The sequence below is a fragment of the Crinia signifera genome, chromosome 2 (assembly GCF_055691185.1).
Source record: "Crinia signifera chromosome 2, ASM5569118v1, whole genome shotgun sequence".
Taxonomy (NCBI): domain Eukaryota; kingdom Metazoa; phylum Chordata; class Amphibia; order Anura; family Myobatrachidae; genus Crinia; species Crinia signifera.
This window is the reverse complement of record NC_139218.1, coordinates 169,961,844-169,977,286: the sequence shown is the minus strand read 5'-3', so window position 1 is coordinate 169,977,286 and position 15,443 is coordinate 169,961,844. Positions and strand designations below refer to the sequence as shown.

Genomic DNA, 15,443 nt, shown 5'->3' with positions numbered 1-15,443 from the left:
GCATAACTCGGGGTAGAGGAACAATTGAGACTTAGGATTTGTTTTATTAGGTAGATATTGTCCCAGTGGAGTGCCTTTTGGGGTTGAGGATTTTCAGATAGATGCAGTTTTTTTATAATTTAGTGAAACATGCCCCATTATAAACATAGGAGAGCTCAACTTGTTGCGCAGCCGCACAAGTCATCAGCTGGGGGAGTACAGAGAGTGGCTTCACTTTGGTGTATTAAGATGGCCGACTCCTGCTCGCAAACTGAAATTCTCGTCTGTAAGTGGAATTAGCAGTGTTTATGTTATAAATGTGGGTGGGTGTGGGGATGGGGATGGGTACTGAGTGCTTATTAGCCCTGACATTGCTTTAATTACAGTGTTTAAGGTCCGTGCTACCGCTGTGTCAGGTGGCTGTAACTAAGCTGACGTCATTTAATTTATTCACTGCACTGCCGGGAAATTCAAAACAGATGAGTCTCTGTGCCCGGCTGGTGGGAGCTTGCGATGCGGCTCCGCTGCCCCAGCCAGGTGTCATCCCTCCTGCTCTGGCTGCCCTGTTCCCTCTCCTCCCCGCTGCATGGGGAGCGCCTGGGCAGCCTGCACGAAGATGCACGCCACCATTGTTAACAGTATGTATTGTAGAAACAAGTGTGCAGTAGCCGCTGCTGCATCCTTCCCCCTTTGACCACGAGCTCACCCGCCACCATTGCTGACACTTACAGTATATAATATTGTAGAAAGAAGTGTGCAGCAGCTGCTGCTGCCTCCAGTAACACACCCGCCCTCTCCCCCACCACTTACTCACGTAAAGACTACTGTATGTAGCGCTACTATGGATAGTCTGTGCAGCCGAGCTTGGACGTGTAGATTGTGCAGGAGCTGGCCTGGCAGAGAGACTCCGGATCTTCCCCAGCGCGGCAGAGACACGGAGTCTCTCTGCCAGCTCCTGCACACTCTACACGTCCAAGCTCGGCTGCACAGAAGATCCCCAGTGCGGCAGAGACACGGAGTCTCTCTGCCAGCTCCTGCACACTCTACACGTCCAAGCTCGGCTGCACAGTGGTGGGGGAGCGGGCGGGTGTGTTACTGAAGGCAGCAGCTGCTGCACACTTGTTTCTACAATATAATATACAATGGGGGCGGGTGAGCTCGTGGTCAAAGGGGGAAGGATGCAGCAGCGGCTGCTGGCTTAATGCAAGGTACACAATGTGAGCGGCTGCTGGCTTGTTAATAGTAGAATATACTGTCTGCAAGGGTCCTCTGTATGTACACTCTACGTGTCCAGTCACCCTGCAGCAAAAATCATGCTGCTGCTCTCAGGCTGACAGGACAGGGAGAGACTGAGAGTGTATATACAGAGAACACTCGCAGGCAGAGTATATTTTAGTATTAACAAGCCAGCAGCTGCTGCTGTCTCCTCTCCAGCAGGGTAGATGCTGCATTTTAGGAGTAGAGATGGCTAGTGAAAGGAGGACATCTGATGACATCACACCCACGTGACCAGCTGTCATCAATGGGAGGAGTAAACTGAGTTCCTTCCATTCTTCGTTTACTACTGCAAGCAGGACAGGAGCATGTTGTAGACTGTGTGTGGTGCTCCCGAGTATAAGGTACACATACACCCAGCGGCACACCTTCCCCTCGCCCACACACTGTTCACTCCTGCACACACACTGCCCCCCCTGCACATAATTCCCCCAAACTGCCCCCCTGCACATAATGCCCCCCCCCTGCACATAATGCTCCAACACTGCCCACCTGCACATAATGCCCCCACACTGCCCCCCCTGCACATAATGCTCCCACACTGTCCCTCCCACTGCAAATAATACCCCCACACTGTCCCTATTGCACATACTGCCCCAACACTGCCCATACTGTCCCCTACACATAATACCCCCACACTGCACAACCTGCCCCCCCTGCACTTAGAGCTCTGTTCACTCCACTGTTCACTCCTGTACACACTGCCCCCCCCCCCCTGCACATAATACCCCCAAACTGCCCCCCCGGCACATAATACCGTTTGTACGCTGCCCCCCCCCCCCCCCAGTGCCCTGTGTGTGTATGCTGCACCCCCCAGTGCCCCTGTGTGTAAGCTTCCCCCCCCCGTGCCCCCCGTGTGTGTACGCTTCCCCCCCAGTTCCCCCCGTGTGTGTACGCTGCCCCCCCAGTGCCCCCCGTGTGTGTGTACGCTGCCCCCCCAGTGCCCCTCCAGTGCCCCCCGTGTGTGTGTACGCTGCCCCCCCCAGTGCCCCCCGTGTGTGTACGCCGTCCCCGCCCTAGTGCCCCCCGTGTGTGTACGCCGTCCCCGCCCCAGTGCCCCCTGTGTGTGTACGCTGTCCCCGCCCCAGTGCCCCCCGTGTGTGTGCGCTGTCTCCGACCCAGTGCCCCCGTGTGTACGCTGTCGCCCCCCGCTGTCACCCCCCGTGCCTCTCATGTGTACGCTGGGCCCCCGGTGTGTACGCTGTCCCTCACCAGTGCCCCCGTGTGCACGCTGTGCCCCCTGTGTGTACGCTGTCCCCGTGCCCTCCGTGTGTACGCTGTCCCCCCCCTTGCCCCCCGTGTGTACGCTGTTTCACCCCCCCAGTGCCCTCCGTGTGTACGCTGCCCATCCCAGTGCCCCGTGTGTGACGCTGCCCCACCCCAGTGCCCTCCGTGTGTACGCTGCCCACCCCCAGTGCCCTCCGTGTGTACGCTGCCCACCCCAGTGCCCTCCGTGTGTACGCTGCCCACCCCAGTGCCCTCCGTGTGTACGCTGCCCACCCCAGTGCCCTCCGTGTGTACGCTGCCCCCCGTGTCCTCCGTGTGTACGCTGTCGCCCCCCGTGTGTACGCTGTCACCCCCCGTGTGTACGCTGTCGCCCCCGTGTGTAGGCCGTCGCCCCCCCAGTGTCCCCGTGTGTGTACGCTGTCCCCCACCAGTGCCCCCGTGTGTGTACGCTTTCCCCACCAGTGCCCCCGTGTGTGTACGCTGTCCCCCCATGTGTGTACGCTGTCCCCCCCCCCCCAGTGCTCCCGTGTGTGTGCGCTGTGCCCCCGTGTGCTGTGTGCACTGTCCCCCACCAGTGCCCCCGTGTGTGTACGCTGTCCCCCACCAGTGCCCCGTGTGTGTACGCTGTCCCCCCCAGTGCCCCCGTGTGTGTGTGCTGTGCCCCCCCAGTGCTCCCGTGTGTGTGCGCTGTTTGCCCCCCATGTGTGTACGCTCCCCCCCCAGTGCCCCCTGTGTGTGTACGCTGTCCCCCCAGTGCCCCTGTGTGTGTACGCTGTGCCCCCCCCCCAGTGCCCCGCGTTTTTACGCTGTTTGCCCCCCATGTGTGTAAGCTCCCAGTGCCCCCCCCCCGTGTGTACGCTGTCCCCCCTGCTATCCTACATTCCCTACCATCCAGCCAGGGGACATGGCCGCCCGCCAGCCAGCAGCTCCTATCCCCGGCATGCTACATCCCTGGCCGCCCGCCCACAGCTCCTAAAGCTAAGCCCTTTATTATTATTGTTGTTGTCATTATTATTATTATTATATCTCCTGCCCAGACTCTGTCCTCCCCATGCTGCCGCCGGGACTCGTCGGGACCAGGTTCAGGCGCTTCCACAGCCTGCGGCCTAACAGTCTGGTGAAGCCCCAGCCTTAAGTTGCCTCCGCCACCCGGAAGACAGAAAGCAGCCACCCGGGCCATCAGAGGAGCAGCTGCACCCAGGTAAATTCGTCCCTCCACTATCCCTGTGTGTAGCATGTCCCCCATCCCCACTATCCCTGTGTGTACCCTGTCCCTCACACCACTATCCATGTGCATACCCTGTCCCCCCACTGTCCTGTATGTACGCTGTCCTCCCCCCAGTGCCCGCCGTGTGTACGCTGTCCCCCCCATTGTCCGCCGTGTGTACGCTGCCCCCCCCCATGTGTACACTGCCCCCCCTGTACTGCAGCTGCACCCAGGTAAATCCTTCCCCCCACTGTCCCTGTGTGTACCCTGTCCCCCACCCCACTATACCCGTGTGTACCCTGTGCCCCCGTGTGTTCGCTGCCCCCCCAGTGCCCCCCGTTTGTGCATTGTCCCCCCCAGTGCCCCCGTGTGTACGCTGCCCCCCCAGTACCCCCGTGTTTACACTGTGTCCCCCCCAGTGCCCCCTGTGTGTACGCTGCCCCCCGTGTGTACGCTGTTTCCCCCCCCCGTGCCCCCCGTGTGTATGCTGTCCCCCCCCAGTGCCCCCCGTGTGTATGCTGTCCCCCCCCAGTGCCCCCCGTGTGTATGCTGTCCCCCCCCCAGTGCCCCCCATGTGTATGCTGCCCCCCCCAGTGCCCCCCGTGTGTACGCTGTCACTCCACAGTGCCCCCCATGTGTACGCTGCAGCCCCCGTGTGTACGCTGTCCCCCCCAGTGCCCCCCCCGTGTGTATGCTGTGCCCCCCGTGTGTACGCTGCCCCCCCCAGTGCCTCTCATGTGTACGCTGGGCCCCCCGTGTGTACGCTGTCCCTCACCAGTGCCCCCATGTGCACGCTGTGCCCCCTGTGTGTACGCTGTCAACGTGCCCTCCGTGTGTACGCTGTCTCCCCCCCATGTGTACGCTGTTTCCCCCCCCCAGTGCCCTCCGTGTGTACGCTGCCCACCCCAGTGCCCTCCGTGTGTACGCTGCCCCCCGTGCATAAGCTGTCCCCCCATGTGTACGGTGTGCCCCCTGTGTGTACGCTGTCCCTCCCCAGAGCCCTGCGTGTGTACGCTGTGCCCCCCGTGTGTGTACGCTTTCCCCCCAGTGCCCCTGTGTGTGTGTACGCTGTGCCCCCCCCCAGTGCCCCGCGTTTTTACGCTGTTTGCCCCCCATGTGTGTACGCTCCCAGTGCCCCCCCCCCCCGTGTGTACGCTGTCCCCCCTGCTATCCTACATTCCCTACCATCCAGCCAGGGGACATGGCCGCCCGCCAGCCAGCAGCTCCTATCCCCGGCATGCTGCATCCCTGGCCGCCCGCCCACAGCTCCTAAAGCTAAGCCCTTTATTATTGTTGCCCACCCCAGTGCCCTCCGTGTGTACGCTGCCCACCCCAGTGCCCTCCGTGTGTACGCTGACCCCGTGTCCTCCGTGTGTACGCTGTCGCCCCCCGTGTGTACGCTGTCACCCCCCGTGTGTACGCTGTCGCCCCCGTGTGTAGGCCGTCGCCCCCCCAGTGTCCCCGTGTGTGTACGCTGTCCCCCACCAGTGCCCCCGTGTGTGTACGCTTTCCCCACCAGTGCCCCCGTGTGTGTACGCTGTCCCCCCATGTGTGTACGCTGTCCCCCCCCCCCCCAGTGCTCCCGTGTGTGTGCGCTGTGCCCCCGTGTGCTGTGTGCACTGTCCCCCACCAGTGCCCCCGTGTGTGTACGCTGTCCCCCACCAGTGCCCCGTGTGTGTACGCTGTCCCCCCCAGTGCCCCCGTGTGTGTGTGCTGTGCCCCCCCAGTGCTCCCGTGTGTGTGCGCTGTTTGCCCCCATGTGTGTACGCTCCCCCCCCAGTGCCCCCTGTGTGTGTACGCTGTCCCTCCAGTGCCCCTGTGTGTGTACGCTGTGCCCCCCCCCCCAGTGCCCCGCGTTTTTACGCTGTTTGCCCCCCATGTGTGTAAGCTCCCAGTGCCCCCCCCCCCGTGTGTACGCTGTCCCCCCTGCTATCCTACATTCCCTACCATCCAGCCAGGGGACATGGCCGCCCGCCAGCCAGCAGCTCCTATCCCCGGCATGCTACATCCCTGGCCGCCCGCCCACAGCTCCTAAAGCTAAGCCCTTTATTATTATTGTTGTTGTCATTATTATTATTATTATATCTCCTGCCCAGACTCTGTCCTCCCCATGCTGCCGCCGGGACTCGTCGGGACCAGGTTCAGGCGCTTCCACAGCCTGCGGCCTAACAGTCTGGTGAAGCCCCAGCCTTAAGTTGCCTCCGCCACCCGGAAGACAGAAAGCAGCCACCCGGGCCATCAGAGGAGCAGCTGCACCCAGGTAAATTCGTCCCTCCACTATCCCTGTGTGTAGCATGTCCCCCATCCCCACTATCCCTGTGTGTACCCTGTCCCTCACACCACTATCCATGTGCATACCCTGTCCCCCCACTGTCCTGTATGTACGCTGTCCTCCCCCCAGTGCCCGCCGTGTGTACGCTGTCCCCCCCATTGTCCGCCGTGTGTACGCTGCCCCCCCCATGTGTACACTGCCCCCCCTGTACTGCAGCTGCACCCAGGTAAATCCTTCCCCCCACTGTCCCTGTGTGTACCCTGTCCCCCACCCCACTATACCCGTGTGTACCCTGTGCCCCCGTGTGTTCGCTGCCCCCCCAGTGCCCCCCGTTTGTGCATTGTCCCCCCCAGTGCCCCCGTGTGTACGCTGCCCCCCCAGTACCCCCGTGTTTACACTGTGTCCCCCCCCAGTGCCCCCTGTGTGTACGCTGCCCCCCGTGTGTACGCTGTTTCCCCCCCCCGTGCCCCCCGTGTGTATGCTGTCCCCCCCCAGTGCCCCCCGTGTGTATGCTGTCCCCCCCCAGTGCCCCCCGTGTGTATGCTGTCCCCCCCCCAGTGCCCCCCATGTGTATGCTGCCCCCCCCAGTGCCCCCCGTATGTACGCTGTCACTCCACAGTGCCCCCCATGTGTACGCTGCAGCCCCCGTGTGTACGCTGTCCCCCCCAGTGCCCCCCGTGTGTATGCTGTGCCCCCCGTGTGTACGCTGCCCCCCCCAGTGCCTCTCATGTGTACGCTGGGCCCCCCGTGTGTACGCTGTCCCTCACCAGTGCCCCCATGTGCACGCTGTGCCCCCTGTGTGTACGCTGTCAACGTGCCCTCCGTGTGTACGCTGTCTCCCCCCCATGTGTACGCTGTTTCCCCCCCCCAGTGCCCTCCGTGTGTACGCTGCCCACCCCAGTGCCCTCCGTGTGTACGCTGCCCCCCGTGCATAAGCTGTCCCCCCATGTGTACGGTGTGCCCCCCGTGTGTACGCTGTCCCTCCCCAGAGCCCTGCGTGTGTACGCTGTGCCCCCCGTGTGTGTACGCTGTCCCCCCAGTGCCCCTGTGTGTGTGTACGCTGTGCCCCCCCCCCAGTGCCCCGCGTTTTTACGCTGTTTGCCCCCCATGTGTGTACGCTCCCAGTGCCCCCCCCCCCGTGTGTACGCTGTCCCCCCTGCTATCCTACATTCCCTACCATCCAGCCAGGGGACATGGCCGCCCGCCAGCCAGCAGCTCCTATCCCCGGCATGCTGCATCCCTGGCCGCCCGCCCACAGCTCCTAAAGCTAAGCCCTTTATTATTGTTGTTGTCATTATTATTATTATTATTATTATTATTATTATATCTCCTGCCCAGACTCTGTCCTCCCCATGCTGCCGCCGGGACTCGTCGGGACCAGGTTCAGGCGCTTCCACAGCCTGCGGCCTAACAGTCTGGTGAAGCCCCAGCCTTAAGTTACCTCCGCCACCCGGAAGACAGAAAGCAGCCACCCGGGCCATCAGAGGAGCAGCTGCACCCAGGTAAATTCGTCCCTCCACTGTCCCTGTGTGTACCATGTCCCCCATCCCCACTATCCCTGTGTGTACCCTGTCCCTCACACCACTATCCATGTGCATACCCTGTCCCCCCACTGTCCTGTATGTACGCTGTCCTCCCCCCATTGTCCGCCGTGTGTACGCTGTCCCCCCCATTGTCCGCCGTGTGTACGCTGCCCCCCCCCATGTGTACACTGCCCCCCCTGTACTGCAGCTGCACCCAGGTAAATCCTTCCCCCCACTGTCCCTGTGTGTACCCTGTCCCCCACCCCACTATACCCGTGTGTACCCTGTCCCCCCAGTGCCCCCGTGTGTTCGCTGCCCCCCCAGTGCCCCCCGTTTGTGCATTGTCCCCCCAGTGCCCCCGTGTGTACGCTGCCCCCCCAGTACCCCCGTGTTTACACTGTGTCCCCCCCAGTGCCCCCTGTGTGTACGCTGCCCCCCGTGTGTACGCTGTTTCCCCCCCCCCCAGTGCCCCCCGTGTGTATGCTGTCCCCCCCAGTGCCCCCCGTGTGTATGCTGTCCCCCCCCAGTGCCCCCCGTGTGTACGCTGTCACTCCACAGTGCCCACGTGTGTGCGCTGTGCCCCCCGTGTGTACGCTTCCCCCCCAGTGCCCCCCATGTGTACGCTGCAGCCCCCGTGTGTACGCTGTGACCCCCAGTGCCCCCCGTGTGTACGCTGCCCCCCCCCCAGTGCCTCTCATGTGTACGCTGGGCCCCCCGTGTGTACGCTGTCCCTCACCAGTGCCCCCGTGTGCACGCTGTGCCCCCTGTGTGTACGCTGTCCCCGTGCCCTCCGTGTGTACGCTGTCTCCCCCCCCTTGCCCCCCCATGTGTACGCTGTTTCCCTCCCCCCCAGTGCCCTCCGTGTGTACGCTGCCCACCCCAGTGCCCTCCGTGTGTACGCTGCCCCCCCAGTGCCCTCCGTGTGTACGCTGCCCCCCCAGTGCCCCCCGTGTGTACGCTGCCCCCCCAGTGCCCCCCGTGTGTACGCTGTCGCCCCCCCGTGTGTACGCTGTCGCCCCCCGTGTGTACGCTGTCGCCCCCCGTGTGTACGCTGTCGCCCCCCCGTGTGTACGCTGTCGCCCCCCCGTGTGTACGCTGTCGCCCCCCGTGTGTACGCTGTCGCCCCCCGTGTGTACGCTGTCGCCCCCCGTGTGTACGCTGTCGCCCCCCGTGTGTACGCTGTCGCCCCCCGTGTGTACGCTGTCGCCCCCCGTGTGTACGCTGTCGCCCCCCGTGTGTACGCTGTCGCCCCCCGTGTGTACGCTGTCGCCCCCCGTGTGTACGCTGTCGCCCCCCGTGTGTACGCTGTCGCCCCCCGTGTGTACGCTGTCGCCCCCCGTGTGTACGCTGTCGCCCCCCGTGTGTACGCTGTCGCCCCCCCGTGTGTACGCTTTCCCCCCATGTGTACGGTGTGCCCCCCGTGTGTACGCTGTCCCTCCCCAGAGCACCCCGTGTGTACGCTGTCCCCCCAGTGCCCCTGTGTGTGTGTACGCTGTGCCCCCCCCCAGTGCCCCGCGTTTTTACGCTGTTTGCCCCCCATGTGTGTACGCTCCCAGTGCCCCCCCCCTCCGTGTGTACGCTGTCCCCCCTGCTATCCTACATTCCCTACCATCCAGCCAGGGGACATGGCCGTCCGCCAGCCAGCAGCTCCTATCCCCGGCATCCTACATCCCTGGCCGCCCGCCCACAGCTCCTAAAGCTAAGCCCTTTATTATTATTGTTGTTGTCATTATTATTATTATTATATCTCCTGCCCAGACTCTGTCCTCCCCATGCTGCCGCCGGGACTCGTCGGGACCAGGTTCAGGCGCTTCCACAGCCTGCGGCCTAACAGTCTGTTGAAGCCCCAGCCTTAAGTTGCCTCCGCCACCCGGAAGACAGAAAGCAGCCACCCGGGCCATCAGAGGAGCAGCTGCACCCAGGTAAATTCGTCCCTCCACTGTCCCTGTGTGTACCATGTCCCCCATCCCCACTATCCCTGTATGTACCCTGTCCCTCACACCACTATCCATGTGCATACCCTGTCCCCCCACTGTCCTGTATGTACGCTGTCCTCCCCCCAGTGCCCGCCGTGTGTACGCTGTCCCCCCCATTGTCCGCCGTGTGTACGCTGCCCCCCCCATGTGTACACTGCCCCCCCTGTACTGCAGCTGCACCCAGGTAAATCCTTCCCCCCACTGTCCCTGTGTGTACCCTGTCCCCCACCCCACTATACCCGTGTGTACCCTGTCCCCCCAGTGCCCCCGTGTGTTCGCTGCCCCCCCAGTGCCCCCCGTTTGTGCATTGTCCCCCCAGTGCCCCCGTGTGTACGCTGCCCCCCAGTACCCCCGTGTTTACACTGTGTCCCCCCCAGTGCCCCCTGTGTGTACGCTGCCCCCCGTGTGTACGCTGTTCCCCCCCCCCCCCAGTGCCCCCCGTGTGTATGCTGTCCCCCCCAGTGCCCCCCCGTGTGTATGCTGTCCCCCCCCAGTGCCCCCCGTGTGTTCGCTGTCACTCCACAGTGCCCACGTGTGTGCGCTGTGCCCCCCGTGTGTACGCGCCCCCCCCAGTGCCCCCCATGTGTACGCTGCAGCCCCCGTGTGTACGCTGTCCCCCCCAGTGCCCCCCGTGTGTACGCTGCCCCCCCAGTGCCTCTCATGTGTACGCTGGGCCCCCCGTGTGTACGCTGTCCCTCACCAGTGCCCCCGTGTGTACCCTGTCCCCCCGTGTGTTCGCTGCCCCCCCAGTGCCCCCCGTTTGTGCATTGTCCCCCCCAGTGCCCCCATGTGTTCGCTGCCCCCCCAGTGCCCCCCGTTTGTGCATTGTCCCCCCCAGTGCCCCCGTGTGTACGCTGCCCCCCCAGTACCCCCGTGTTTACACTGTGTCCCCCCCAGTGCCCCCTGTGTGTACGCTGCCCCCCGTGTGTACGCTGTTTCCCCCCCCTAGTGCCCCCGTGTGTATGCTGTCCCCCCCCAGTGCCCCCCATGTGTATGCTGTCCCCCCCCCAGTGCCCCCCATGTGTATGCTGCCCCCCCCAGTGCCCCCCGTGTGTACGCTGTCACTCCACAGTGCCCACGTGTGTGCGCTGTGCCCCCTGTGTGTACGCGTCCCCCCCAGTGCCCCCCATGTGTACGCTGCAGCCCCCGTGTGTACGCTGTCCCCCCCAGTTCCCCCCGTGTGTATGCTGTGCCCCCCGTGTGTACGCTGCCCCCCCCCCCAGTGCCTCTCATGTGTACGCTGGGCCCCCCGTGTGTACGCTGTCCCTCACCAGTGCCCCCGTGTGCACGCTGTGCCCCCTGTGTGTACGCTGTCCCCGTGCCCTCCATGTGTACGCTGTCTCCCCCCCCTTGCCCCCCATGTGTACGCTGTTTCCCCCCCCCCCAGTGCCCTCCGTGTGTACGCTGCCCACCCCAGTGCCCTCCGTGTGTACGCTGTCCCCCCAGTGCCCTCCGTGTGTACGCTGTCGCCCCCCGTGTGTACGCTGCCCCCCGTGTGTACGCTGCCCCCCGTGCATACGCTGTCCCCCCATGTGTACGGTGTGCCCCCCGTGTGTACGCTGTCCCTCCCCAGAGCACCCCGTGTGTACGCTGTGCCCTGCGTGTGTACGCTGTGCCCTCCGTGTGTACGTTCCCCCCCCCGTGCACCCTGTCCCCCCCCAAGTGCCTCCTTGTGTACGCTGCTCCCCCCCCAGTGCCCCACGTGTATACGCTGTCTCTCCCCCCCCCCTCCGGTGCCCCCCGTGTGTACACTGTCTCCCCCCCCAGTGCCCCTGTGTGTACGCTGTGCCCCCCCCCCTGTGTGTACGCTGTTCACTCCTGTACACACTGCCCCCCCTGCACATAATACCCCCACACTGCCCCTCCGGCACATAATACCCGTTTGTACGCTGCCCCCCCCCCCAGTGCCCTCGTGTGTGTATGCTGCACCCCCAGTGCCCCCGTGTGTGTATGCTGCACCCCCCAGTGCCCCCGTGTGTGTAAGCTTCCCCCCCAGTGCCCCCGTGTGTGTACGCCGTCCCCGTCCTAGTGCCCCCCGTGTGTGGACGCTGTCCCCGCCCCAATGCCCCCCGTGTGTGTACGCTGTCCCCGACGCAGTGCTCCTGTGTGTACGCTGTCGCCCCCCATGTGTACGCTGTCGCCCCCCGTGTGTACGCTGTCGCCCCCCGTGTGTACGCTGTCGCCCCCCGTGTGTACGCTGTCGCCCCCCGTGTGTACGCTGTCGCCCCCCGTGTGTACGCTGTCGCCCCCCGTGTGTACGCTGTCCGTCCCCCGTGTGTACGCTGTCCGTCCCCCCCAGTGTCTCCGTGTGTGTACGCTGTCCATCCCCCCCAGTGTCCCCGTGTGTGTACGCTGTCCGTTTCCCCCAGTGTCCCCGTGTGTGTACGCTGTCCGTTTCCCCCAGTGTCCCCATGTGTGTACGATGTCCGTCCCCCCCAGTGCCCCCGTGTGTACGATGTCCGTGCCCCAGTGTGTGTACGCTGTCCCCCACCAGTGCCCCGGTGTGTGTACGCTGTCCCCCACCAGTGCCCCGGTGTGTTTACGCTGTCCCCCACCAGTGCCCCCGTGTGTGTACGCTGTCCCCCACCAGTGCCCCCGTGTGTGTACGCTGTCCCCCACCAGTGCCCCCGTGTGTGTACGCTGTCCCCCACCAGTGCCCCCGTGTGTGTACGCTGTCCCCCACCAGTGCCCCCGTGTGTGTACGCTGTCCCCCACCAGTGCCCCCGTGTGTGTACGCTGTCCCCCACCAGTGCCCCCGTGTGTGTGTACGCTGTCCCCCGTGTGTGTACGCTGTCCCCCACCAGTGCCCCCGTGTGTGTACGCTGTCCCCCACCAGTGCCCCCGTGTGTGTACGCTGTCCCCCACCAGTGCCCCCGTGTGTGTACGCTGTCCCCCACCAGTGCCCCCGTGTGTGTACGCTGTCCCCCACCAGTGCCCCCGTGTGTGTACGCTGTCCCCCACCAGTGCCCCCGTGTGTGTGCGCTGTCCCCCACCAGTGCCCCCGTGTGTGTGCGCTGTCCCCCACCAGTGCCCCCGTGTGTGTGCTCTGTCCCCCACCAGTGCCCCCGTGTGTGTGCGCTGTCCCCCACCAGTGCCCCCGTGTGTGTGCGCTGTCCCCCACCAGTGCCCCCGTGTGTGTGCGCTGTCCCCCACCAGTGCCCCCGTGTGTGTGCGCTGTCCCCCACCAGTGCCCCCGTGTGTGTGCGCTGTCCCCCACCAGTGCCCCCGTGTGTGTACGCTGTCCCCCACCAGTGCCCCCGTGTGTGTACGCTGTCCCCCACCAGTGCCCCCGTGTGTGTACGCTGTCCCCCACCAGTGCCCCCGTGTGTGTACGCTGTCCCCCACCAGTGCCCCCGTGTGTGTACGCTGTCCCCCACCAGTGCCCCCGTGTGTGTACGCTGTCCCCCACCAGTGCCCCCGTGTGTGTACGCTGTCCCCCACCAGTGCCCCCGTGTGTGTACGCTGTCCCCCACCAGTGCCCCCGTGTGTGTACGCTGTCCCCCACCAGTGCCCCCGTGTGTGTACGCTGTCCCCCACCAGTGCCCCCGTGTGTGTACGCTGTCCCCCACCAGTGCCCCCGTGTGTGTACGCTGTCCCCCACCAGTGCCCCCGTGTGTGTACGCTGTCCCCCACCAGTGCCCCCGTGTGTGTACGCTGTCCCCCACCAGTGCCCCCGTGTGTGTACGCTGTCCCCCACCAGTGCCCCCGTGTGTGTACGCTGTCCCCCACCAGTGCCCCCGTGTGTGTACGCTGTCCCCCACCAGTGCCCCCGTGTGTGTACGCTGTCCCCCACCAGTGCCCCCGTGTGTGTACGCTGTCCCCCACCAGTGCCCCCGTGTGTGTACGCTGTCCCCCACCAGTGCCCCCGTGTGTGTACGCTGTCCCCCACCAGTGCCCCCGTGTGTGTACGCTGTCCCCCCAGTGCCCCCGTGTGTGTATGCTGTGCCACCCCCCAGTGCCCCGCGTGTGTATGCTGTTTGCCCCCCATGTGTGTACGCTCCCAGTGCCCCCCCCCCCTCCGTGTGTACGCTGTCCCCCCTGGCATCCTACATTCCCTACCATCCAGCCAGGGGACATGGCCGCCCGCCAGCCAGCAGCTCCTATCCACGGCATCCTACATCCCCGGCCGCCCACCCACAGCTCCTAAAGCTGAGCCCTTTGTTGTTGTTGTTGTTGTTATTATAATAATATTTCCTGCCCAGACTCTGTCCTCCCGATGCCTAACAGTCTGGTGAAGCCCCAGCCTTGAGTTGCCTCGGCCACCCGGAAGACAGAAACAAGCCACCCGGGCAATCAGAGGAGCAGCTGCACCCAGGTAAATCCGTCCCCCTACTGTCCCCCATCCCCACTATCCCTGTGTGTACCCTGTCCCCCCCACTGTCCCCCACACCACTATCCCTGTGCACACCCTGTCCCCCCCACTGTCCCTGTATATACCCTGTGCCCCCCCCCTGTACTGCAGCTGCAACCAGGTGAATCCGTCCCCCCACTGTCCCTGTGTGTACGCTGTCCCCCACCCCACTATCCCTGTGTGTATGCTGTCCCCCCACTGTCTCTGTGTGTACCCTCTCCCCCCCACTATCCCTGTGTGTACCGTGTCCCCCCACTGTCCCCATGTGTACCCTGTCCCCCCAGTGCCCCCGTGTGTACGCTGCGCCCCCATTGCCCCCGTGTGTACGCTCCCTCCCTCTTCGCTCTCCCCCCTGTGACCATGTGTGCGCTGCCTCCCCCCTCGCTGTCCCCCATGTGTGCGCCCTGTTCCACCCATGTGTATGATAGAAGAAGAGGGGAAAAGGATTGTCTCTTTTGCTGGCGCACTGATAAGAGGAAAATATTGCAGAAAATAAATACAAGATGAAATATACCTTTTAATTTATTTATAGTAAGACAGTTTAGGTGAAATTTTCACCACATAAACAATAAAAAAAAAAAATTTAATCGCACGTGTTGTATTTGTGTGTTATTATTGCTTATATCCGTTACGTAATAATTTGGGGAAACATTGATTGATATGTACTAGATAATCCTGGATCTAGAATAATAAGAGTTATCTGGAAATGCGAGAAGAAAAAGACTCTCTTTTTTTGGGGCACTCTTTTTGTGTGTGATTACAAGCTGTAATCTGTAAAGACATCGATAGGAATGTCTATTTGAGTATCAATGGTAAGTTGTATAATAGAAGTTGTGACGCAAGCTTGAAAATGGTATGAATAGTGGTACCACTCTTCAGAGAGAAACTCCGAGGTGGGGGCAGTGTCAGGGTGATCCTGACAACATAGTTATTTCTGCTTGGTACCCTGTGCAATAATTGCTTTTATGAGAAACCAAAAAGAGACAGATATTTGCGGGCTAACAGAGAGCCATCAGCAAGGTAATCTGCCTATCCTCCTACTCTCACCATCGTGTTTCAGAGGATAGTGGGATGGGGACTAGGCAGAGAAGCTTTCTGCTCAGAAAGTGACAGTTTTATTTCCTTCTACTGCTTGCCTATATCTGTATGGCGACACTGATGTTATATAACCTTGCAGTGCTGTCGCCCAGATACCAGCCAAGTGAGAGAGGAATGAATAGAAAATTTAGATAAATAGAGAAACGACACAGTTTCTGTGTGTAAATGAGTTTACCAACAAATAGACAGAGATCTGCCGTGCGATTGATACATTGGATACACACTAGCTGTGTGCATAGGAGAAATCTGTTACAATGTATCCACCCGGTTTGTACAGAGAAAAAGTTCAAGGTTAGAGATTGACAGGATATTAGTTCCTATATAGATTCTGCTGTCACCTCATCTTAGATAAGAGGATGAGGGATGAGAGATCTGATAGGATATCTGTCAATTTGGAAGAAAGATAAAGTAAACTCTCTGCTGCTCTGCGTTTAACATGTAGGACCAATCCTGATACTATTACGCATAGCAGGACTTGAACTACCGGTCCCGAGAGTGAGAAGAGTTTATAGCAGTACCAGTTAGCAGCTTCACA

General features: G+C 62.5%; 1 long non-coding RNA gene across 1 annotated transcript; it reads left to right on the top strand.

Annotated features, from left to right (window-relative positions):
- Positions 1 to 908: 908 nt before the first annotated feature.
- On the top strand, positions 909 to 13,756 carry LOC146060208 (uncharacterized). The gene is made up of 6 exons (XR_014470394.1): positions 909 to 1,598; positions 3,519 to 3,682; positions 5,785 to 5,948; positions 7,299 to 7,462; positions 9,242 to 9,405; positions 13,662 to 13,756. It is a non-coding gene; the product is annotated as an uncharacterized LOC146060208 (long non-coding RNA).
- Positions 13,757 to 15,443: the final 1,687 nt, after the last annotated feature.